General features: G+C 40.0%; 1 protein-coding gene across 5 annotated transcripts in view; it reads left to right on the forward strand.

The window, feature by feature from the left end:
* SLC16A7 (solute carrier family 16 member 7) overlaps positions 1–26,862 on the forward strand; it is a 1,124,843-nt gene that overhangs the window by 426,421 nt on the left and 671,560 nt on the right. For 4 of the 5 annotated variants that reach the window (XM_044088276.1, XM_044088278.1, XM_044088275.1 and 1 more), the window contains one exon: positions 14,108–14,192. The gene's annotated coding sequence lies outside the window, so the exon portion shown is untranslated. Of the gene's footprint in view, positions 1–14,107; positions 14,228–26,862 lie in introns of all 5 variants that reach the window. The other variant, XM_044088279.1, reaches the window with a different exon arrangement.

Consider the following 26,862-nt stretch of genomic DNA (forward strand, 5'->3'; position numbering starts at 1 on the left):
AAAAGTACTCATTGGTATCTTGAATGAAAGAACAGATATCCCTGGATATATTATGTATCTAGTATTTTAAAAGTAATGGAAGGGGCTCAATATTTCAACCACTTGCTGCTATAACTGAGCAGAACAACACACTGACCATAACTATACATTGTATGGGAGTGCCGACTGAAAAATGAGTATGTGGATGGGATATTTATATAAAATCACCAGCTCTAGACAAAATCTTCATATGCTGTAAAGAGGAAATAAACATTATCAGTATTCACACAAGCGTATAACATCTCTACTTCATTCAGCAACTTATATGATGGCTGGTATTACAAAAGTGTTATTCTTTCCTTATATTTAACATTATTCAGTAACAGGGTAGTACCTGCAAATAGTCAGTTTTTATCAGTGTTCTACCCCGGTAATCGAATGTAAAATAAAAAAATATATAATATTGAGGCCACTACCCTTGCCTGCCTTCATAATGAATAAATTCAAATTGTTATGTAAATTAAACTTGAAATATTTTTGTTATTGGATAAAGCTAACAATCCCCAATCACTTTTTCTTAGGTGTTTTCAAGTGTCTCAATAGCATGTGACAAAGGAGGATTAAATGTACTAGGCTTGTGGTGAGAAGGAAAAAGAGACTCTCTTTGTTGGAATAAACAATCTGAATAAAGTTTTCAAGTCTACAATTTTAAAAATAATGTATAAAAGCAAAAACAAAGTTACCAGGAAGTAAATACTCTTCATGCAGAAAAGCAAAATAATCCAAATAAATAAACCACAGGAGAGTAAAACAAGGCTGTAAACCAGTTGTAGCATAAAATCAGCTCAGCAGCAAATAGTCCACAAATTCTAACAAAAAAAATGGACAATTGTGGTAAAATCCAAGAGTAAACCAATTTATTGAGAAAATAGGCAAGCGCTTTCACCTAAAAAGAGGTTTATCAAGCCATATACAAAACAAACAAAAAGGCGCACTTTTTAAATGCCTGAAAGTCCACATCACAATGACATCACTTCCCTTTGCAAATCTTAAAGGCATATAACAAAAAATAAAAGTCATATCTTAAATCATCAAGGAATAAGCTCATAAACAAGGTATTTTATACAAAATAATCATATTATGCACTAAAAAATATATTCCTCATATAAAGAACAAACTCAATGGTAAAATCTAGAGATATATGTTAAAAAACTGTGCAAGTAAATATAGATTTGAATGTATATATCATACATAGAAAGTATATATCATACATAAAAAATGTGTGTTTGTATCTAACAATATCACATGTTCCAATGCTGTACTATGCACAACACTAAGATTTGGTCTTCAACCTTCTATTCTTTAATAAAGGTTTAATGGGGGTGTTATCGTTCAGGCCAAGTTTATGGTCCACCCTCAACCTGATAATCCAATCTAACTCACATGTCTCTGTATAATTTGTAATATCCCCTCTTCTATGACTCGGGGCATTGATCTGTAGTACTGAAACCTAAAACTATGTATATCTGATGTCTCCATCACATGCTTGGAGAGTGCATTATTTATGGTCCTAATGCATATGTTGTAGACATGCTCTCTAATCCTCTCGCTAAGAAGTCTGTCAGTCTTACCGACATAAAACGCCATACAAGATGTGCATTTTGCTAAGTAAACTAAATGTTCTGACTAGCAATCAGCTTTTACCTTAGGCAAAAAGCATTGACGTGTCGCAGGATGTACAAATCAGGATTCACTGTCTATATATTCACAGAAATTACATCTGTGGCATGGTTTCATACCCCAACTGGAGGCCTCATCTGTATGGCTGATATAAGATTTAGGATAACATAGTATTCTATGCAAATTACTCCTATTCTTATAAGTAAACTTGGGCCTATCCCCTACTACCTCCTTTAAATCTTGGTCAACTGTGAGTACCCCCCAATTTTTAATAAAGATATTTCTAATATCACGTATATCCTCTGTGAAAGTCAATATAGGGTTGACCTCGGATCTACATGAACCTTCCTGTGAGGTAACACCAACTGCTGCTTCTCTCCCATCATCTGAAGTATTTGTACAGCTTCTTGAGCTCTCCGAGAAATAGGGAGCAGCCAGTTGTAGTCCTAAGTGAATTGATACATTCAACACCTGCATGCCCTTCTTCTGCTTTGTATGGTCTATTCAATAAACTATCTGTTAAACTCAATAACTCCTCTTCAAACCCCTCATGAGTGGGATTTAACCTTGAGGCACGCATGGCCTGGCCGCTGATGACATTCTGAAACACAACGCTAGGATGCATGCTATGTCTATGTAAAAGTGAATTCCTGTAACATGACTTTCTATAGACTCCCGTATTTAAGGAACCATTACCCAACCTCTCAATATAAACATCTAAAAATTAAACCCGAGTTTCAGATTGCTCCATTGTGAACCTTAAATAGGGTGTCAAAGAATTAATCTGTTCAAAAAAAACTTGACAGTTCAAAGACAGTACCTGTCCACAGGAAAAAAAATGTCATCCACAAAACCGGTGTAAAACTTTACATGTTGTTGGAAACCAGCTATAGGAAACAGTTGATTCTGTTCTCAATCCGCCATCACGAGGTTGGCCTAGCTATTATTGGCACATGATGCGCCCATAGCCACACCATCCATTTGGAGATACGCTGTCTTATCAAAAAGAAAGATGTTATTTTCTATGACAACCTCTAAGTAAGCACAAATCAAGTCAATTTTACTCCTGATATAAGAGGTCTTATTCATCAGACATCTATGTATACACCCAACTCCCTCCTCATTGGATATTACAGTGAACAAAGACTGGACATCCAAAGTCACCAATCTAATGTTCAAATCACTGTTGATGTCACTAGTTTTGTCATACAACATCAGCAGGAAATGCTTTGTGTCCTTCAAGATGTGTGGATATTCCTCCACTACTGGTCTGAGGCAGTATTCTAAGTACAGTGAAAGGGGTTCTGTCACCCAACCCCTTCCTGCTAGAATAGGTGTCATGGGGGGTCTATGGCATGTTTATGGATCTTCGGTAGTCCCTGTACTATAGGTATCAAGGGATGGTCTACCTGAAAAAATTGATACGTCTAAAGTAATGATTGTGCTTTTAAATAAATCTTCCAACATGCATGAAATACGAGTGATTCTCCTTTCTATTTCACTAGTAGGAATTACAGAATAAAATCTGTCATCCTGTAGCATCAAGTTCATACTATTGTCATATCTCACTTTGTTCATAGGTTCATAGGTTCATACTAGGCTATCTGCCCTGGGGCATTTATAAGCCTAGCCCGAGTGTGTTTGGCTTTCACCACCCTTTGATTTGAGTTTGCTGTGCCCTTTTTAAGGTTAGTTTACTGTGCCTTTGTCTAGTAGTGATACAGAAGTAATCCCCGGGGTAAACCTACGATCTCCCATCCACTCATCAAGATTCCTCTTGAAGAGAGTCAGTGAGGTGCTCTGCCTAACATGGACTGGGATTCTATTCCAGAGTGAAGGGAGCCTCTGGGTTATGAATCTGTCCCTCCAGCATGTTCTATTTATTTCTGTGCTGAGGTTCAAGTCCCTCAAGCGCGTGGTTCTAAGGGATTTAGATTTTCTGAGGTGGAGCATGTCCATTAATTCTGGGTTGGACATAGCTTTGTATGTCAGGCATAGATCGCCTCGAAGTAGGTGGTATGCAACTGAGTAGAGCTGGAGTTTTTTTAACCGGGCAGCATATGGGATCTGTTTGAGTCCCTTGATCCTCTTTGTGAGGTACTTTTGGGGTCTTTCTAGTTGCTGCAAGTGTCGGGTAAGGTGCATCCCAAAAGGGGCATTGTATTCTATGATGGGCCTGATGAGGGATGAATAAAGGGGCACTATTACCTCACTTTATCTAGATGTGAATCCTTTCGTGATAAGGTGGGCTATGTAGAAGGCCTTTCTAACCACTTTGGCAATGTGGTTGTCAAAGGAGAGATTGCTATCAACTTGGGTCCCCAGGTCCCTAATTACTTCTTCCGTACTTAATGGGTTACCACCTATGTGGTAATTTGTGGGCACTTTGTTTTTGCCAAAGGGTATGACTATACACTTTTTGGCATTTAGTTTTAGGCCATGGCTCTGGCACCAGTTATCCGTCTCTGTGAGACCGTTCTGGAAGATGTTCGTGTCAGCTGGAGAGTCAATTATGGCGCGCAGTTTGCAGTCATCTGCGAACTTGGTCAGCCATAGTCCTCCCGTGTTGGCCTGTACCTCGGAGAAGTATATGCCGAACAAAAGAGGTCCCAGGACAGAGCCTTGTGGGACACCACTTGTAACTGGTTTTGAATCTGACATGGCTCCGGCAATTCTGACTCTGTGGGTTCTGTCATTGAGCCAGTTAGCAACCCATCTTGTGACATAGGGGTTTATATTTAAGCTGGATAGCTTATCTATGATGCCTGAGTGGGGTGCCTTTGTGAGGTCCAGATAGGCTGTGTGGACTACCTTCCCTTCATCTATGGCCTTGGTGACTGTTTCAATAAAGTCGACCAGGTTCAAGAGGCAGGATCTGCCCTTGACAAAGCCGAATTGGGTAGGATCTAGTGTCTGTAGGTCCCCAATGTCTTTGTTTATGAGTTCCATGATGATCCTCTCCATGGCCTTGCAGATAAGGCTAGTTAGGCTTATGGGGTGATAGTTACCAGTGTCCGTTGAGGCACCACCTTTGTGGAGTGGGACCACTGTTGCTGTATGCCATTCTTTGGGTACATATCCTGTAGTGAGGCTGAGATTGTACAGCAGTTTTATGTGAGGGTTTAGTTCTTCTTGGAGTCCATGTAGGATGCATCCCGGGACACCGTCTGGTCCCATTGCAGCAGTGTTTTTTGCTTTGGAGAGGGCGGCTTTCACCTGAGCATCTGAGTTGTTAGGGAGGCTGCACTCTGCTGGGATAGATATTTGCTCTTTTGGGGGGGAAGGCGGGGGGAGAAGTTTGCACTGAACCTGTCTGCCAGGATGTTGGCAATGTCTGTGGGTTCAGTGTATTTTTTGTCGTTTAGAATCAACTCTGAGCATATCTGGGAGTTGCATCCCAGGTTCCTAACATGGCTAAAGAAAGCCTTGTGATTGTCTTTAGTGTCCTGTGCAATTTTTCTCTCGGAGCTGGCCTTGAAGGATTTTATGAGGGATCGTAATTTTTTGCTAGTACTGATCAGAGATGCCTTTCCTTTAAGGGATTTTGCTCTATCATGTAGTAGCTTCCTCCTTCTGTTGTACAACTTATTTATGGCTGGGGTCCACCAGACTGGACGCCTGCCTTTGGACGATTGGGTCTTGGTTTTGCTTGGGATAGCATGATCCATGCATTCCTGGAGGTATCCATAGAATGCGTTTATATAGGATTCTGTGGTTTGGGCCATAGTTTCCACTGGCCCGGGGGCCTTGAAGGATTCCACCTCGGTTTTGAGAAGTGTGAAGTTCGCTTTTGAGAAGTTTTTCACTGTGGTTTTCTGGGCTGGGGGTGGAGTCGGGTTTTGGATATCCAGTGAAATTAATTTATGGTCTGATCTTACCAATGAGGAGTATACTTCTGGTGTGGAGCATAGGGTCCCCATGTTGGTGATGATCAGGTCAAGTATGTTTTCCCTTCTTGTGGGAGTTGTGACTAGTTGTTCCATGGCATTTGAGTTTATAAATTCTAGGAACCTTTGGGCTAGGGTGTTGGGGCTTGAGTAATGCTCCCAGTCTATGTTTGGGTAGTTGAAGTCACCCAATATAATGGTGTTTGGAGAGATCTTCATGTTCTCCAATGTTTAAAGGAAAGCCGAGTGGGATTCCTGATTTTGAGACGGTGGTCTGTAGCATGCTATAAACTGAAAGGCAGTTTTGCCCACTGTTAGTTGCACATGGATGGTTTCTGATGCTTCGTGCAACACCACTAACCTGGAGGTGTGGGTATCCTTGATAAATATGGATACTCCCCCTCCTTTTGTGGTTCGGTCCGAGTTTTGGGGCCGAAAAGCATGATATGAGGTATAACCTGGTAGTGCTGGGGTGCTCTCTGGAGCCTTGAACCAGGTTTCTGTCACTGCGCAGATATCAATGTTCTCCATACTGAGGAGAGCTTTGAGTGCATGCATTTTGAGGTTTAGACTTCTGGCATTTAGCAGCATTACCCTTAGTTTCTTGTTCTTTGTGTTTTCTATGGAGGTGGGTTTGTCTTTTGAGCCTTGCCTAAAAAAGGCACTATGGGGGTGGCAAGAGCCTTTGCCAGTATCTGTAAGCCCAGGGGAGACAGGTGCAAGCCGTCCCTAGCAAAGCAACGTGGCTTGTCGAGCATGTCATCCCAGACTGACAGGCACTGGATCCCCTTTGAATGACACCAAAATTTTAGCCAATTGTTAAAATTGATCATTTTGTCTTTATACTGCAGCATCATTCTAGGTGAGGTAAGATGCTGCTCAAGGTCAGGGTCATACTGGCCTGGGCTATATGATCGGAGAGCTCCTCTATGTCTCTTTTCATGTAGTCGAGGGAGGTACGTCTCAGGTCATTCACACCAGCATGTACTATGACAGAGTCATATTTGTACTTGCTTTGGAGTGACCTGAGTGCTTGCGTTATGTGGTGGATCCTAGCTCCCGACAGGCAGCTCACTGTGACCTTCTCCTTGTTCAGCCTGGTGAGCGGGACGTCAGTGTGTCTGACTATAGAATCACCTATTACAAGTGTATCAGGTGTGTTATTCAGCCTTAAGGGCTGTGACTGTTTGGCACACTGACTTTGTGAGCTATGTGTTGCACATGTTTTGCTGTGGGGTAGCGTTTGCTTGGATGTCTGTTTTGGAGGTCTCTGCTGCTTAGGTAGATTTTTATTTAGAGCCTCCGAGTATGTTTTTGTGTGTTTATGTGTTTGGTTTGCTGTTGTGGTAGGACTATGTGAGACTGGATTAGTGTTGTGTGAGGTTACCTTCTCCTCCTGACTGGTTACACCAGTTCTGAGGTGAGAGCTCGGCCTCCAGTTTGGCTATATGGTTGCATCTCTCACATATGTTTGTCCATCACTACCACTGGACCCCCCTTGTCTGCAGGTCTAATCACAATAGTTTTATCATTCTTTATCCTATTCAATGCTATCCTCAGACTGGGGGATAGATTCCCAAACCATTTCCGTTGTCCATTATTGGTATCTAACTTATGTAGGTCCTCCTGTGCTAGTTTAGCAAAACCTCCAAAGATGGATGTAATACAGGTACATATGTACTAGGCTTCCTAAAACTGACTTGATCATAGACATGTTGGCTCCCAACATCCAATTTCAATTGAACATTACGGCAGAATAGTCTGAGGTCTTTCACCGTGTCTGTTAGATTACTTTTGCTGGAGGGTATAAAGGATAAACCTTTGTTTAAAACCTCAACCTCTTCTACTGTTAAAATTCTACTAGAGATATTCCAAACTAATGTAGCGTTAGATGTTGCCACATTTTCTTGAGGGTCGGGCCCTGCTGTTCGCCCCCTGAGACCTTGCGTTTCTGGCGTCCTCGGCTCATTGACCTGGATCTCCCTCTCTTGTAGGTATCGCTGATGGGGAAAGGGGTCTGGTTAGTTTAACCACTGGTTCCCGGCCCTCGACTAAACTCCTTTCTCCTAACAGAGGGTTGTTGAATATCAATACTACCTGTATTATGTGTATCATGTATATCAAGTCTGGTACCTGTTAGATTATTACCATTTGGAAAGTATCTCCCTGACAATTGGCCATTGCATTACCCTGTCCTTGGGTTACAGCATCATTCAAATTATTACTAGTAGTGGAGTTACCATCTATTGAACTAGAATCGTTCCTTGGCCCTGGTGAAATAACAGGAACGGTGGGGGACTCATTCCTAGCCATATTGCAATCATTCATAGTATTATGACCTGTGATGAAATCAGCATTGGGACATGTAGTGGCATTATGAACATTCTCATTATTAATAACATTCACATTCAAATCATTGTGTACACTATGCGAATCTAAAACATTATTTGCATTATCCATAGTATTATTAAGACTTCTACCTGGTGTGTCAGATCTATTATCTACTCGAGGCCAAGTGAAGTCATGTCCATTTTTGAAGTCCAAAGTATCTCTCTGTATCTTATTTCATTTTTGTTCAATTAACTTTTTCTTAAAGAAAAACACACTATCTAACATTTTGTCCATCATAGTGTTAGCAATTGTCTCTGGATACGTGGCAAATGTAAAGTGTTGCTGTTTTCTAATTTTATCACGTAACACTACTTCCTCTGGTAGAAAAAAGTCATTAAGAAGTTCCATATAATGGAGACTCACCTCGATGTTTAGCTGCTGCCATCTAATCAGCAGCTCTGGGTACAAATTCCCAGTTGGAGGCATTTTCAAAACTCGTAGTCCCCTTGGAACAATCTTCCTCTTCTCACAGACTTCGAAGTGTTGACGTTAAGTCTGTAACTTTTTCAGCTTCAAAAAAATCCACTTCCAGTCTCTCAAAATTTCAGCTAGCCCAACGAGCTGTTGTTGTGCTGTTATATTGTCAGCGTTGTTCTCATCCACGGTATACATCACCAACGGGTTGTTCTCTCCCGAAACACAGTCCAGGAACCTCTTCAGGTAATCTCTGGCTTCAGGTTGGTGCTCCATATTATATGGCAATTCAACAACGAATGCATTGGATTCAGCCATGTCTCCCTGATAACCAAGAATATAAATAAAATATAAAAGCAAAAACAAAGTTACCAGGAAGTAAATACTCTCCGTGCAGAACAGCAAAATAATCCAAGTAAATAAACCACAAGAGAGTAAAACAAGGCTGTAAACCAGTTGTAGCATAAAATCAGCACGGCAGCAAATAGTCCACAAATTCTGACAAAAAGATGGACAATTGTGGTAAATTCCAAGAGTAAATTGATTTATTGAGAAAATAGGCAAGCACTTTCACCCAAAAAGGGCTTTATCAAGCCATATACAAAACAAACAAAAAAGGCTCACTTTTTAAATGCCTGGAAGTCCACATGACAATGACATCACTTCCCTTTGCAAATCTTAAAGGCATATAACAAAAAATAAAGGTACATATCTTAAATCATCAAGGAATAAGCTCATAAACAAGGTATTTTATATGAGACCTATTGTAGCAGGAAGGGGTTGGGTGACAGAACCCCTTTCACTGTACTTAGAATACTGCCTCAGACCAGTAGTGGAGGAATATCCACACATCTTGAAGGACACAAAGAATTTCCTGCTGATGTTGTATGACAAAACTAGTGACATCAACAGTGATCTGAACATTAGATTGGTGACTTTCGATGTCCAGTCTTTGTTCACTGTAATACCCAATGAGGAGGGAGTTGGGTGTATACATAGATGTCTGATGATTAAGACCTCTTATACTAGGAGTAAAATTGACTTGATTTGTGCTTATTTAGAGGTTGTCCTAGAAAATAACATCTTTCTTTTTGATAAGACAGCGTATCTCCAAACGGATGGCATGGCTATGGGCACATCATGTGGCAATAGCTACGCCAATCTCATGATGGCAGATTGGGAACAGAATAAACTGTTACCTATAGCTGGTTCAAACAACATGTAATGTTTTACACCCGTTTTGTGGATGAAATTTTTTCCTGTGGACAGGTACTGGACTTTGAACTGTCAAGTTTTTTTTAAACAGATTAATTCTTTGACACCCTATTTAAGGTTCACAATGGAGCAATCTGAAACTCGGGTTTAGTTTTTAGATGTTTATATTGAGAGGTTGGGTAATGGTTCCTTAAATACGGGAGGCTATAGAAAATCCTGTTACAGGAATTCACTTTTACATAGACACAGCATGCATCCTAGCTTTGTGTTTCAGAATGTCATCAGAGGACAGGCCATGCATGCCTCAAGGTTAAATCCCACTCATGAGGGGTTTGAGGAGGAGTTATTGAGTTTAACAGATAGATTATTGAATAGATCATACAAAGCAGAAGAAGTGCATGCAGGTGTTGAATGTACCAATTCACTTAGGACTACAAGTGCTGCACCCTATTTCTCTGACAGCTCAAGAAGCTGTACAAATACTTCAGATGATGGGAGAAACAGCAGTTGGTGTTTCCTCACAGGAAGGTTCATGTAGATCTGAGGTCAATCCTATATTGACTTTCACACAGGATCTATGTGATATTAGAGATATCTTTATTAAAAATTGGGGGGTACTCACAGTTGACCAAGATTTATAGGAGGTAGTAGGGGATAGGCCCAAGTTTACTTATAAGAGTAGGAAAAATTTGCATAGAATACTATGTTATCCTAAAACTTATATCAACCATACAGATGAGGCTTCCAGTTGGGGTATGAAACCATGCCACAGATGTAATTTCTGTGAATATATAGACAGTGAACCCCGATTTGTACATCCTGTAACACGTCACTGCTTTTTGCCTAGGGTAAAAGCTGATTGCCAGTCAGAACATTTAGTTTATTTAGCGAAATGCACATTTTGTATGGCGTTTTATGTCGGTAAGACTGACAGACATCTTAGCGAGAGGATTAGAGAGCATGTCTACAACATACGCATTAGGACCATCAATAATGCACTCTCCAAGCATGTGATGGAGACATCAGATATACATAGTTTTAGGTTTCAGGTACTACAGATCAATGCCCCGAGCCCTAGAGGAGGGGATATTACAAATTATACAGACATGTGAGTTAGATTGGATTATCAGGTTGAGGGTGGACCGTAAACCTGGCTTGAATGATAAGATCCCCATTAAACCTTTATTAAAGAATAGAAGGTTGAAGATCAAATCCTAGTGTTGTGCATAGTACAGCATTGGAACATGTGATATTGTTAGACACAAACACACATTTTTATGTATGATATATACTTTCTATGTATGATATATACATTCAAATGTATATTTACTTGCACAGTTTTTTAACCTTTATCTCTAGATTTTACCATTGAGTTTGTTCTTTATATGAGGAATATATTTTTTAGTGTATAATATGATTATTTTGTATAAAATACTTTGTTTATGAGCTTATTCCTTGATGATTTAAGATATGTACTTTTATTTTTTGTTATATGCCTTTAAGATTTGCAAAGGGAAGTGATGTCATTGTGATGTGGACTTTCAGGCATTTAAAAAGTGCGTTTTTTTGTTTGTTTTGTAAATGGCTTGATAAAGCCCTTTTTGGGTGAAAGCGCTTGCCTATTTTCTCAATAAATCGATTTATTCTTGGATTTTACCACAATTGTCCATCTTTTTGTAAAAATTTGTGGACTATTTGCTGCCGAGCTGATTTTATGCTACAACTGGTTTACAGCCTTGTTTTACTCTCCTGCAGTTTATTTACTTTAAAAATAATGTAACATCCTTGAGTGAAGCCATTGTGTGTGTGGTGGGGGGGGGGAGGTCAAGTCTTAACTCCTTAGATGGAACAATCTTGTCTCTTGTGGCATAAGTGCCTTCAGACTGAATCAGCATTAATCTCACTGGGCATCACCCTGGTTATAACTGTTAGCTTTGGACAATAGCTGATAGGTACTGCTGTAATACGTCCACATTATAAATGTAAAGAACTCTAAATAGCCCTGTCCTATGCATGACAACAGAACTCCAGAAACAATGGACCCATCACCCTGACAGAACTGCAAAGCAAACAACTTTATTTCAGACAGAGACCATAGCACAGAAGGAGCAGTTTCACTTTCAACATGAAAAGATACTAAAAAATATTTGGATCACAGCCAGCCAAATGAACTTTGGGAAAGAGTATATGAGCATGAGTGTCCACTAAATCCATCTGCTACAGAACAGATCATAATGACAGATTATTTTGTCTATAATCTAAGAAGGATTTTCAGAATGTTTGGCAATAATAATTTTTAACATAGTGAGAGCTGCTGATGTCTTTCATCAGTTAGGAGGATTGGATACAATTTGTCTGGCTGAATGGTGGTAGTAGGTGGTTCAAGGCCCGAAGACGTTCAAACAGCCGATAACCTTCCCTAGTCAATGGTCCTGCTAGTTCTTTTATTAAAAGCAACCAGAGCAAGCATACTTCTCAACCTCATAGTGCAAGAATCAAGGACAAGGTAAAAAATAATGGGGCTACAAAGGCTTAAAACTGGGGACAGATTTAAAATACTGCTCTTGTACACATAGACGTTTGCCGGAATAGCAGATTTTGCACTATCATGCATTTTCTGAAAGATATAAAATCTGAATGTCAAATGTCTTTAATAATCAATGACTTCAATGTTCAAAAATTTGCAGGAGGTCCAAGAATTTTATGAAAAACAGACCAGAAATGTAAGACAAAAATATGCACCTACACAGTTTTGGAGAGTTGAAAGGTATGGGAGCAGGGTTAGGAGCAGATGTGTCTATTGGTATTGTGTCATTAGATACCAGGGAGGGGGGAGGTGAACAAATGTTACTGGAGAAATTTGAGTGTAAATTCCTGTGTGCCAAATGTCCTGCTTTTGTTTTAGTACTTCACTACCATTTGATTACCAGAGAAGGTAGAATGTCTTTATAGCGGCACAGCTGCAGTAACTCTGAAAAGGATTTTTTTTATTTTTTGAAGAGTTATACATAGTCTTGCAACAAGTACACTTAATACCCCAGCAAATTAAATATTCTGTTTACCCTGCCATTCCCTGTAATCCAGCATCATGAAATGTATTGCTGTTTCTGCCTGGTGAGAATTACAGAGAGACCTTGGAGTCTGATGAACTTTCTGTATGCAAACTTCTGCAGAGAAATTGATTGCCTGTGGAAGACACATTTCCAAGAGTATTCCTCCCAATCTGATTCCAGTCCCTCTCATAACATGACTTAGCCTGAATGAGCAAATGTTAATTCCTCCCCGACATCTCTCATTTGTTCAGCTTTACACCTAAGACACTATATAGGAAGCTGTTGATCTTTCCCTGCACCTAAATTGTTGTAATATATATAACAACCAATGCCATAGTAGTCATTCTCACCAAAAAAATTGTTAAGATGAACCCAGCTTTGCAACCTCAACTCTGACATAACTCTTAATTAATTAATTAATTAATTAATTAATTAATTAATTAATTTTATTTTATTTTATGTATGTATTCATTTTATTTTATTTCATTTAACGTTTGTTTACTGGGAAAGTCTGACTTGGAACGAAGACAATTTTCAGCGGAGGCCCAGGGAGAAATGCTCTAGATGCATGTCTTTGAAACGTGGAAGGAAACCAGAGCACCCCGAGGAAACCCACGTGTAATTCTGTGCCTGCTCAACCATGAGTATAAGGCAATACTTCTTTACTGCCATGTTTCTGACGTAAAATATAGCATATGCCTTATATGTGATAAAACAGGATTCATTTACCTGAGCTTGATGAAAATGAGATAAAAAAAAACAGTGGTGAAATGATATACTCCCTGAGGGTGTGGCAACTTTTCCCATATCTGCAAACTATTCATTAAATGTGTGATGATTTGCATGATCAGACATCCACTTATTGAACACATTTCAGACAAAAATAATAACTTGATGTTACTTTTTACATACTTTCCTGACTGAAGAGACAAAGATTTGAGTAGCAGGTACTTAAGCAGACTCAATGTCATTGGAAGACCATATAAGATAATGTATCCTACATTGCATATTATCCAAGGCTCTATTGAAGGACAGTAAATATATACTAAGTTGAGTTGAAGTACAGTAAAACAGTTTACAGTAAAATAGTGTTTCACAAAATAGGCAGAATAATTTTAAGCTTAATTAGTGCTATGTAGACTTGTATGCATATTTGTATATATGTTATTTTGTTGACAAGGTAAGCCATCCGAACTTTGTGAAATGTTTTAGCCATGACTTGTGAAATTTACAAAAGTACACCAGCAAATAAGCTTTCATTCCACCAGAACACAAGCATCAGGCTGAAGAAGCAGGTTGTTTTGGCTGTGTCCTTTAAGTATTCCATATTTTAGAAACGTTGCACTATTTTGTTGATTAGGTGGTGGGGATACTTGTGTGACTGTGCAATTCCTTATGCATTAGTAGCTTTAATCTTTATATCCCTATTACTTGCTTCTGCTTTTCAGAATGGTGCAATAGTAGCTGAAAATATATTTTGTTTTGCAGCTATCCAAAATCACATACTAGTGAAAGAACTCATTGAAGATATCCTTAGAGCAACGCTTGTTTCCAGATCAAAATCAGCAGTTTGGTAAGTGGGATGCTCAGGCTGATGACAGTGGAAAGGTAATGTACCATGTTCTTTTGGAAAAAAAAGATATACATGGCTGTTTTATTTGTACGAAAGAGCATGCTTTGTAGGGAAGTGATTGTCCATAATTATTTTTGGATTTCTCCTGATTCTCTTGAGATTTAATCCTCATAAGTTGAGAGCTATGTGTTCCTAAAGTACCCTATGTAACTTCTTGCTGGAGACCAATCCACTGGTCATTCGTGGGAATTCCTGGTTTTACTTATGGAGCATGGATAAATAACAGGGACCCTGGCAAATTACAGCGATGTAGATGGATAAGCAGTTGTTGTTTATGCTATACAATGCCATGCATAATAAGATGTTTCTTTGTGTGTCTAAATAAGCCTATTTCAAATAAGTAATATTAGGACTGTATTCCATTTTAATAGTTTCTTTTGAAGGTGAGTGTAAGCACAAATATTCAATGTATTGCTCTACATTCAGTGGAGTCCCTGGGCACTACCTTACTTATATATGTATTTATTTATTTAACATTTGTTGACCGGGAAAGTCCGACTAGGTTCCTCAGATCCTGTTTTCAGCAGAGGCCTGGGGAGAAATGCTCCAGAAGCATGTCTTTAGAATGTGGGAGGAAACTGATGTGAACTCAGGGAGAACATGCAAACTCCGCACAGAAGGCACCCCAGCAGAGAATCAAACCGGAGAACCTCTTGCTGTGAGGTGACAGCATTAACCACTGCACCAATGCGCCGCCCACTATATAACTGAGCCTAACCTTATCCTTCCGTTTAGCCCTAACTCTATCTAAACATAACTGTAACACTAATTATAACTGTAACCCCAAGCCTAATACTGTTGTACTGTACACACACACACACACACACACACACACACACACACACACACACACACACACACACACACACACACACACACACACACACACACACACACACACACACACACACACACACACACACACACACACACACACACACACACATGCATACACATTGCTCAGAATTTGGCGACTTTAGCCAGAGATCTTGATTGCATCTGAACAGAAATCCAAAGCATCCACTGGATTCAACTGAAAAATAAGTATATCTTATGCCTCAATTGCACTTTGTGAACTGTATTTAACTAAATTGCTACTTCATTTCTGCCATTTTATGCTGTTGTGACTGTGAATTCTGCACTTGGAATTTTGTAATACCTCCGCCTTATATAACATAGGCTAGATTCAGACTTACTGAATCTAGACTGTTTAGTATCATTTGGGCACTAAAACCAGCCATCTTAAATTAAAAGGGCCCTCATGCACTCTTGTGGCAGATGTATATAGCACAGGACCCATCTGAGTTGGGGACTGCTGTAAAAAGGCTCAGCTTTGGGCTTCCTATTGGTGACTTTGTCTTAAAACTGTTTAACTTCACCTGTATTTAAACCTCGCGTTTGCTCTTAGCTGCACACCTTGCAACAGGGTTTAGCATTGTTGCGTGTAGACACAAATGCCTAGAAAGACAATTTTCCCTAGATATCTGCTTGTGAACCCTCCCAAACTATCCTGCTGCACTGCATGCAAATCAGGCGTGAACTGAGAAGCGTTGTTGCAATTTTTTAACCTCAGCCTACTTCAAAATAGACCCCTTGGTTAATCTTCGAGCAACACTGGTCTAATTAGCCCACTCCCTACTAGTAATCTAGTAGTAAATAAGGTACAATCCTGCCACAGTGGACAGTCAGTTTCCCACCATTTCTCCAGCCAGCATGATTGACATGGGTTTCATGAGGCAGTGTAGTAGTTGCCTCATGTTTACTGACAACCACTTACTCCTTAAAGAAACAAATACAATATATGAGAGATGTATACACACTATGAATTTGGAATCGATTATCACACATAAAAACAAGCCAGACATCAAACAGTTTGTCAGCACACATACTTCACCTCTTGCACACAACACATAAATCTGCATACGTGGAGGTACTCGCTAGAAGCCTACCAAAAGATCAGAGACTTCCCAAGCGCAAACCTATTGCACACCCTGCAGATCCAATAGAATCCACTACACATGATAATGCACACACCAGTGTCTCAACCAATAAACCCCAAAGGCAAAACACCACAAAACCAAATGTCCTGGTCATAAGCAACTCCATAGAGAGACACACAGATGTACCCCTCACCAGGCTGGACAAGGACAAGGTCATGGTTAGCTGCCTGTCAGGTGCCAGGATCCATCAAATCATGCACACACTCAAGTCAGTACCAGTATGACTCAGTCATAGTCCATGTTGGGGTGAATGACTTGAGACATACCTCTGTGGACTATGTGAAGAGATATATGACTGAATTCTCTGATTATGTGTCCCAGACAGGTATGTTCCTAACCCTAAGCAGCATTCTACCTTCACCTAGGATGATGCCTCAATATAAACAAAAAATAATTGACTTCAACAATTGGCTTAGTTTCTGGTGTCATTCTAGGGGGATCCGGTATTTCAGCCTAGAAAGACACGGTCGACAGACCACACTGCTTTGCTAGGGATGATCTTCACCTGTCGCCTTTTGGCTTTCGGTTGCTGTCAAAGGTATTTGACTCCCCATAGTGCCTTTTTTAGGCAACATCATAACAACAAAATTTCTGACATTAAAAAATCCACTTGAGACAAATTCATGGTCATGCTGCTTAATGCTAGAATTCTAAACAGGAAACTACACTCTCTGAAGGCACTCCTCACCTTGGAAGATGCTGATGTCTGTGGAGTTACTGAGACATGGCTCAAGGCCGCAGAGAGTACTCCAGCCATGTAATGCTAAAATGTCTTCCATGCATTCAGACCTCAAAATAAGCATGAAAGAACCAAAGGTGGAGGTGTGTCCATCTTCATTAAGGACAAATACACCTCAAGACTGGTTAAACAGTACAAGTCTCTTGAGCTACTCCAAGTCCAGTTAACTGTTGGTAAACCCACCTTCCACATCATTGTTAGCTGCAGGTCCCTTACCATGAACCAAGAGAAACACACTGCCTACCTGGACTTACTACAGTCACTTGCTATACAGCCAAACACCTTGGTCATGGGTGATTTCAACTATCCTTCCATTGACTGGGAGAAATACATCAGCACAAATATGCACACCATGAGGTTCTTGTACTTTGTCAATACATATGCTCTGGAACAGATATTCTGTACCCCCACAAGGGACTCGAATGTCCTAGACTTAGTACTCACCAACATGGGGGAGGTCACTGCACTACCCCCTGTGTGTTGTCCTCCCTGGTAAGGTTTGATCATAAATCGGTTTTGTTTGAAGTAAAGATTGGACATGACCCCACCCCAACAGGAGCTAAAATAATGAAAATGTCTCCAAAGCAAACTACAGCCTACTAAGTGATGGTATAAATAGTTTTGAACCCCCTGCTAATACATCAAACAAAGATGTCTATGCTGAGGTGTACATAAATACCTTGTATAACCACTTATACAGCTGTATAACTAGACTGTACCTGAATGGATCAAAACCAGGTCTTCACGAAAAAACAAGCCACCCGAGTGGACCTCAATTATAAATAGGTTATATAGCAAGAGGAAGAAAGTGATTTCTAAGAACAAGAGGGAACTGACTCAGCAGAGGAAGAACACTCTTCACAGCTTGAACAAGCAAATCAGATATCTCGTAAAGTCCTCTAAAGCTAATTAAGATGCTAAATTAGCATCCCTAGCTAAGGATAATCATAAGGCATTCTTTAGCTATGTCCAAAATCTAAAAGAGAAGGCCCAGCTTTGTACTGAACTAATAGTGGATGGTACCACTCATACTGAACCTGAGAAAATTGCCAACATGTTAGCTGACAGATTTGGAGCAAACATCACCCCCCTATCCCCACCAGTCATACTCCAAAACATGCCAATCACCAGTCCTCTACCTAGAATCGACAAAGAGCAGGTCATAATTGCACTCTCCAAGGCCAAAAATACAGCCTCAATGGGACCAGATAACATTCCAGACGGCTTTCTAAATAGCCTAAAACAGCATCTTGCGAAACTACTTGGCACTCTGTTTAACCACAGCCTAAGCACTGGCTTTGTTCCAGCAGAGAAGAAAACAGTAACTGTTATCCCCTTGCACAGCCCTGTGAACTATAGACCCATAAGCCTACCCAGCCTTATTTGCAAGGCCATGGAATGAATCATCATGGACCTTGCTAACAAAGGCATAGGTGACTTTAAAACTCTCGAACTGACCCAAAATGGCTTAATTAAGGGCAGGTCATGTTTATTATACCTGATGGGCTTCTTTGAGAATGTTGCCAAAGCCCTGGATGAAGACAAGACAGTACATACCGCCTATCTCAACTTAGCCAAGTTTTTTGATGCAACCCCCCACTCAGGTATCATTGAGAAACTCTCCCAGCTGAAGAGAATGTGCCACAGGAAGATGCTATAGAACTTCCTATAGAATGGAAGCAGGAAATGCAGAACAAAAAATGTGCCCTCAGTTTATAAGAAAATGAGCTAAGAGAAAAGTTGCTTGATTTAATAGAGATAGATAGACATATTAAGATCAATTAAAGAAATAGACTGCAGAAGGTCAATAAAACCCCATAAGTTAGAAGTTTGATAAAACAAATGAATACAGTAATTAGGACTGTCCATAGAGATCCATGCAATATAACAGAAGTAAACATGATATATTACTGTGCAACTAAATTAATAACAGATACAATTCTACCACAAGAACACAGGGTAGTAACGAAAAAGATGGGATAAATCAAATGATGTCATGGAAGTATCAAATAGAGAAAACTGTAAAGCAATTAAGACAAGAAGTGTTACTGTTAGAAGAGCATAGAAGAGGGAACAGATCAACAAAAATACTCAGAAAGATAGATGTGATAAAAGTAACGTACAGTATCAGAACGGATCAGGATCTATTATGCACTGTTGCAAATAAACTAAAGATCTCAGCACAGGTAGAAAAACTTAGAAGATATGCAGGTAAATATAAAAAAAAGTACAAAAATAAGCAATTTATTGATGACCCCAAAAAGTTCTAAAGAGAATTGGGGAAAAAAGGCAAAAGGAATTAAAAGACCACCCAAAAAAGAAGGAATAGATGTATTTTGGAGAAATATCTTTGTAGATCCTGTGGAACATAACAAAGATGATAAATGGATAGAAGAAGTAAAAGAGTGAATAAGAAGTTGAAATGTACAGGATGAAATGGGATGAACTAATAGCCAGAGAGATTGAAATAAAGTTAAGAAAAGCCTCCAACTGGAAAACCTCAGGCCCAGGTGCAGTAACTAACTTCTGGCTAAAAGTATTAACATCTTTGTATGAAGATTTCGCCATGAGTAAGAACTATTTATATGCAAACCTCAAACAGACACCTGCCTGGTTAACAACAGGAAAAATCAGTGCTACTACTTGAGTGAACCTGCAAGTTATCCCAGAAATTAGAGACCGATAACTTGCCTGCCGACAACGTATAAACTATACACCGGAATTGATGCTGACAGAGTTTATAGTCACTTACAAGAAAACTCAGTCATGGCAATATAATAAAAGGGTAGTAAACTAAAGTGATATGGAACAAAGGATCATTTGTTAAATAAAGTAATAATAGAGAACTGTAAAAAGGGCAAGAATCTAAGTATGGCATGGATTAAGTACAAAAAAGCATTTGACAGTGTCCCACATTCATGGATAAAAGGCTGCTTAAAAATGTACACTGATCACTTACATTACAACAGCCATGAAACAGTGGCAGACCACTTTGCAATTAAGCCATGATAAAGGACAAATTATTCCAGGGATAAAAATGCAAAGGGGGATATTTCAGGGTGACTCCCTGTCACCACTGATATTCTGTCTTGCCCTTAACCCATTAAGCTGTCTACTTAACACATTAGGCCATGGCTATAGTTTGCCTCCTAGAAAACAACAAAGTGTAAAGAAATGTCATCTTCTTTCTGTGGATGATTTAAAAATGTATAGCTCATCAGATGAGGAACTGAAAGCACAACTGCAAGTGGTTAAAACTTTTTCAGATGAAATAAGAATGTCATTTGGTTTTGATAAATGTGCAAAATCAACCTTTAAAGCAGGAAAGCTTCAGCACCAAAAAAACATCAGTTTGGGGCAGGAATGTAATAAGAAAACCTTAGCAAGAGGGAGTGGATATGTATTTGGAAACTGAAGGATCAACAGTAAAACATGAACAAATGCGAATAAAACTCAGTAAGGAATATTTTAGAAGGCTTAAATTAATATTAAAACCATCATTGAGATCTAGGAATAAAGTCCAAGCTATAAATGGATTTGCTCTTCCTGTCTCAACTTTCAGCTTTGGAGTGATTGATTGGCCCCAAAATGTGTTGGACAGGTTAGACAGGAAAAGAAGGATGCTTCATACTCATCAAATGATTTATAAACATCAGTGCATACCAAGATTATGTATCCCACGTTCTGAAGGAGGATTGGGCTTCCACAAAATTGATTACATGTATAGATGTGTAATCGTGGGACTGCACACATATCTATTGACTTCACAAGATCTAAATGTAATGAAAGTTTTTAAACATGAGGAGAAAACGTCTAAGATGACTTCCCTGTTTAGTTTAGCAGGAGTATATTGGTGTCAAGTGGGAATGGAAATCAGACCAGAAGTAGATGAAAACCAGGCAGCAACTGAATGTGCCAAAAAAGCAAAAGAAAGATTATAAGGTGAAGGATTGGATGAGAAGGCAAGAAATGTTGAAAATGTATAAGTACAGTTACAAGTATAGCAAACGCTTGGAACAACCTTATGTTGATAAGGATGAAATGCAGGAATGATTAAGGAGAGGTGAATTTAAAACAAAAGATGAAAGGTTAATATTGGCAGCCTAAGATAATGGACTACGTACAGTTTGGTTTACAAAGTCCATTGAACATGTGGGAGAAACGGACAAACATAGGTTTTATAAAACAGAACTGGAAACATTCACACATCTTGTAGCTGGTTACGATATACTAATGACAGAAGGATTGTATACTGAAAGGCATAATAATGTGGCATGACTTTTGCTCTGGGGAATGTGCAAACATTATGGCATTGAAATGGCTGTAAAACATTGGAAACATGAGTCACAAAGCATCATAGAAAATGATGAAGTTTATATCATATGGGATCACCCAACACCAAAAGTTCAAAAAAATAGATGAGAGAAAACCAGATATATTAATCCATGAAAAGAAGGCAAAAGTAGCATTGATTATTGAAATTGCTACAACCAGTGACAAAAGTAGTGAGAGACACAAAGTCATAAAATACCAGGATTTGCAGGTGGAAATGAGGGTAATGTGGAAGAAGGATAACAGACAGTTCCAGTAGTAGTTAGGGCCAAGGGAGCCCGCAGGATTTTTTGCAGGGGGGTGCAAACCTAAAGCCCCGCCCACACAGCCCCACCCCCCCTGCCCACACAGCCCCACCACCTCTGCCCACATAGCCCCACCCTCTCCATGCACGCAGACCCACCCCCCCACCCACGCAGCCATTCCAGTGTCCCATTACTTGGCTGTTCTTCCCCATTTGTCATAGACATTTCAAGACCAGATGGCTTAGTGGTTAAGGTCTTCGTCTCCAATGCACAAGGTACAAGGTTCGATCCTGACCTCTGACTAATGCCTGTTTGGAGTTTGCATGTTCTCTGTGTGTCTCCATGGGGTTTCTCCCATGTTTGAAAAACATGCTGAGTATTTCCATCTCAAACTCACCAATGAATGGAGCTGTGGGCAGCAGCACAGACTGTACATGGTGCCCAATGGGGGGAAGAGTTGTAAAAAAAGACCAACCGCTTTAGGCATCTATTGTGGTGCGCAGTATCCTCAAGATAGGAGAACATGGATCACAAACTGCGCGCTGTGGCAGGGCTAGCCACTCGACGGTGTAAAATATGGCTCTAGGTGATTCGGTCATGTTGACTGTTGCCAAAAAATGGGCATGGGTAGTTACCGGTGATAAGTGGGTTGAGGACCCGGCCTACTCTCTGACCCACACCAGGGACCCATGCTAACAGTGGGAGGGGTATATGTGCCCCTATTGGCCAGTGTGTACCCGCCATAAAAGCCCAGCAGCCCTGGGTCAATAGGCTACTGGCTGGCCGGTGTCTAGTTGCCCAGCCTGGGTTACCTGGGCTAGCTCTGTTGAGTGAAAGCTGGAAATAAAACCAACCAACCTGCCAAACATGAACTAAGAATTGCTACGTTTAATGTAGGTTCACTGACAGGACGCAGCTTAGAAGTGGATGACATGATGATACAGAGGAGGCTGGGCATCCTATGTATCCAAGAGACGAGATGGAAGGGCAGTGCAACAAAGCCACTTGGCTTGGGATCCAGACTCTACTACTCAGGTGGTGGACAGGCTAGAAATGGTGTAGGAATTGTGGTGAGACAGAGGCTTCAGAAGTCAGTGAGGGATATCATCAGAATTAATGACAGACTCATGGCAATCAGACTCCAGTGTAATGATAGGACAGTATTCATAATCTCAGCCTATGCCCCACAGCAGGGTTGTGATAGTGAGGAAAAGAGTGCATTCAGCAGCAGTTGCAGGACCTACTAGATAAAGCAGGACAACATGAATAGGTGTTAATGGGTGACTTAAATGCACATATCGGGACAGACAGAACAGGATATGAGGACTGCCTGGGTCCACATGGGTGGAGCAATAGGAATAAAGAAGGAGAAGCCATTCTAGACTTCTGTCTGGCAAATGGCTTGATAGTAGCCAACACATGGCTCAGAAAGAGAGACAGTCACAAGATCACATACAAGAGTAGCCAACATGCAACTCAGGTAGACTTCCTCCTAGTAAGGAAAAGGCACTGGGGTAGAATCCATGATTGCAAAGTCATCCCCAGTGAAACAGTCGGTTCACAGCATAAACCAGTAGTTGCCACAATCAGCTGCAAACAGTGGTCAGAAAAGGCTGTAAGGTCAACAGAGACCAGACTGAAGATCTGGAAGTTGACTGGAGAGAAAGTACAGCAGTTCAAGGGATTACTCAGGGCTCTAGCACCCCAAGAAGAGGAGGAAATAGGTGGAGTTGAAGAAGAGTGGCAGCGCCTAAAAACAGCACGTGTTAGGACTACAGAAAAGATATGTGGCCGAGCCAGGTATGGAAATAAGGTACATAAGGAAAGCTGGTGGTGGAATGCAAAGTGCAGGAAGTAATCAAAAGAAAGAAGGAGTGCAGGAAGAAGTGGGAGATTGAAAAGAATGACCAAGCTAGGAAGGACTACTGGTTGGCTAATGTCATAGGAAAAATAAACTTTAAAAATGATCAATACACGGTAGGTTCAGGTTAAGGCACTTTAATCTTGCAGCAAGGGGACAAAAATGTGCTAATACAGAGTTTGTCTAAACTCAGGAAGTAAATTCATCTTTATACACATTCTAACAAGACATTGCCTACCAAGCTAACGTAACAGATCACAAGTTTTAACATAATCATTTCATAGCAGCTGTTTGTTTATGATTTTCTGCTTGCACTATCAATTTTATGAAAAACTTCCTAAGAAAAACAACGTGGCCTTGGTGACCACCGGTTAGATACAGCTTCCCACTATGTTATGTTACCATTCAAGGTACTATAGCTAATTCGAGCACAAAGCAAGTACAGATTCTTCAAGCAGTCTTTTGTTTCATGTATCTCTTCTTTTCCGCAGCTGTGCATGTTCTCATAACAAGAACAGAGCTGCTTGTTCATATTCAATCATATTAAAGAAAACAGTATTGTTCTATTCATACACTATTCATACATTTTCCTGACCTAGCAGATAATCACCTGCTTCTCAGTACATTTCCAAAAGGCATAAACATGAATTTTGTTGTGCTAGCAAATGCTAGGTCAGGGTGCATCTTGCAGTTTCAGAAAGCATACTGTGGTTTGAAAAATCATCTTATAATTTCATACAGAATTAAGCTGTACATAAAATAGAATGAAAATGTGTTAACCCTTTTAGCTTCTAATAAGCATTAGACATATATAAAAATGAATATTTTTCTGACATTTCCCCCCTGTTAATACTTTTTATTCTATTTTCAAAAGCTTAAACAGTTTGCTTCTTCGCCTAACCTCTTCCATTTTGGATTTGCAGTTAAGAGAGTCATTTAGTTTAGACGTATGAAAGCATTTCAGTTTTCAACAACTCTTCAATTTCAGTACTTTGATACAAAGTCTCAGAAACTGATATGTCTATAAAATCTTTGATTAACTTTTTCATGCAGGGAATACCACAACAAATGCATGCTCCTAGTAGGAGTAATCCCACACAAATGGCAATCAGGATGTTCATTAGGATGGAACCCCACCCCCCAAACAAATTCTGGAAAAAGTCCGTCAGAGGGCTTGGGCCTGGTTTAGTCATGGTCGACACCTGCTGGATTACCTCAAGATGGTCGTTTATCTCATGCTGGTTGTCAGGAATATACAAACAGCATTCTTCTTTGATTAAAGTGCACGTACCACCTCTCACCGCTAGGGTGAAGTCAAGAGCCATGCGGTTTTGAAGCACCAAGGTTCTCATAGCATTTAATTCATCAGTCACTAATTCGAGAGCAGAAAAAGTTGCATTGCTCATAACTTCAAGAAGTTTGGATAGTTTTCTCAGCTCCCAAATCGATTTCACTGCGCCATATGCAGGGGCTATGCCTGCCCATGATATAATAGTGTCACTCAAGTCCATATGTGTCAGTTTATCTTTGTTCTTCACGGAGGTATGGTTTCTCCACCCTGCTTTTATTCGTCCCACTGGATTCTCGGGTCTCTTGATTGGACTTCTAGGTTTACTGCTGACCTCTCTGATGTTTCGAATTTTCCCCTGAGGCAAAGCTGCAGTGTGTCATATGGCTAGAACTAAGGTAACCCAAAAAACAACTGCCGGACCAATTCTCAGGTAGCCATTTGTATGCCTTTTTCCCACAAACAAAATAACAATTCTCTACTTTAGTATTGATATATGCTCGCCCTGCATGAAACATTTTCTTGTCAAAAATAGAAAGTTGCTTCAAAAGAACAGGATTATGCTGTATTTCACTAGCAGTCTTTTTCATTCTCTCAAGATATGAGTCATAGTTTGCATCACAGATAGTTTCTGCCTTATTAGCCTTAATATAACATTTATAAGAAACAGTCACATTGCAATTGCTCCAACCCACCTGAATAGTATCATTTTTATAAAAACATACAATTCCTTTTTGTGTAACAGGTAGGTACAATGCTATTTTGTCTTGTGATTTCACAGGTGTAGTATCAAAAATCAAGTTTTCCCAGGTGTCATTGACCCCTAGGGGGACAGCAGTCATTAATAATCCCCCGTATACTGTTGGTATAGCTGTGCAAATCCAGCAGTTTGAAACATTAAAAGTCTCAGCATACACATATTTAATTGCTTGGTAAGTGTTAAAGTTTGGATGCCAGTCTATGAGTAATGCATCACGTTTGTTCAGATCAACTCGTGTGGCTGGAAAAAGGAAAGGCCACAGCAAAAAGATCATTGTTATCAGTATAGCTAACAGGATGATCATGCAATTTTTCTGAGGTTGTTCTGCATCTCTGTTTACTCTATAACTGGTCATTTTGTTCTCGTTGTACAACAGTAACAAGGTTTTTGTCCAGTTCAGAGTTCTTAACCAATTTACAGTGTGTCAGATGAATCCAGGACGCTCGCTCTGTGATCTTGACTGCAGTGGGCGTTGACAGTAGCACTTGGTACGGTCCTTCCCACTTTGGAGAACTCCAATTCCTTTTCTTCACGACCTTCACCCAGACCCATGTGCCTGGGACTACTGCTGCTTCCGATGGTCTGGCTTGTTCTTTATCTGAAACAGAATTTAACTGCAGAAGTTTGTTATTCAAAAATCGCCTCATATACTCTGCAAGTGAACTATCAGCCTCCTGGTCTGCAGGCATGAGAGGTTTCCACTGAGGTGTATAATATGCCCTCCCAAACAGTATTTCAAAAGGAGTTAACCCTTTTACATTTGGAGCAGTTCTCATACTCAACAGTGCCAGAGGCAGACAGTGCACCCAGTTCTTTTGTGTCTCACTAATCAATTTCCTAAGCTTATTATTCAGAACTCCATTATGCCTCTCTACTAATCCTGCAGATTGGGGGTGGTATGCACAATCGTTTTTCAGAGAAATCCCGAAATAACGGCTCAATTGTTGTATGGTTTGATTTACAAAGTGTGTGCCATTATCACTATAGATCTTTTCCGGTATGTCAAATCTAGGAATAATTTCTTTAATGAGGACTTTTGCAACAGTAGCTGCATCTGGATTTTTAGTCGGAAAGGCTTCCACCCATTTGGAAAACATATCTGTAATGACAAGACAGTACTTTTTATTTTCACATTTGTTTAGCTCTATAAAATCCATACAGATAGTATGGAATGGATACGGTGGTGTAGGGAAACTCCCTTGCTTAGGCTTCAGTGCCCCCTGTGCATGATGCTTGTTACAAACATGGCATGCTGCACAAAATTTTTTTGTGTAGTTTGTAAATCCATACGTTGTAAACACTCGATTCACTAACTGTACCATCGCCCCTGTTGAGACATGGCACTCAACAAAGCTGCATATCTAAACAAGTTAGATGGTAAAACT

The sequence above is a fragment of the Protopterus annectens genome, chromosome 11.part0 (genome assembly GCF_019279795.1).
Source record: "Protopterus annectens isolate FY-2018-M chromosome 11.part0, PAN1.0, whole genome shotgun sequence".
Lineage (NCBI taxonomy): Eukaryota > Metazoa > Chordata > Ceratodontiformes > Protopteridae > Protopterus > Protopterus annectens.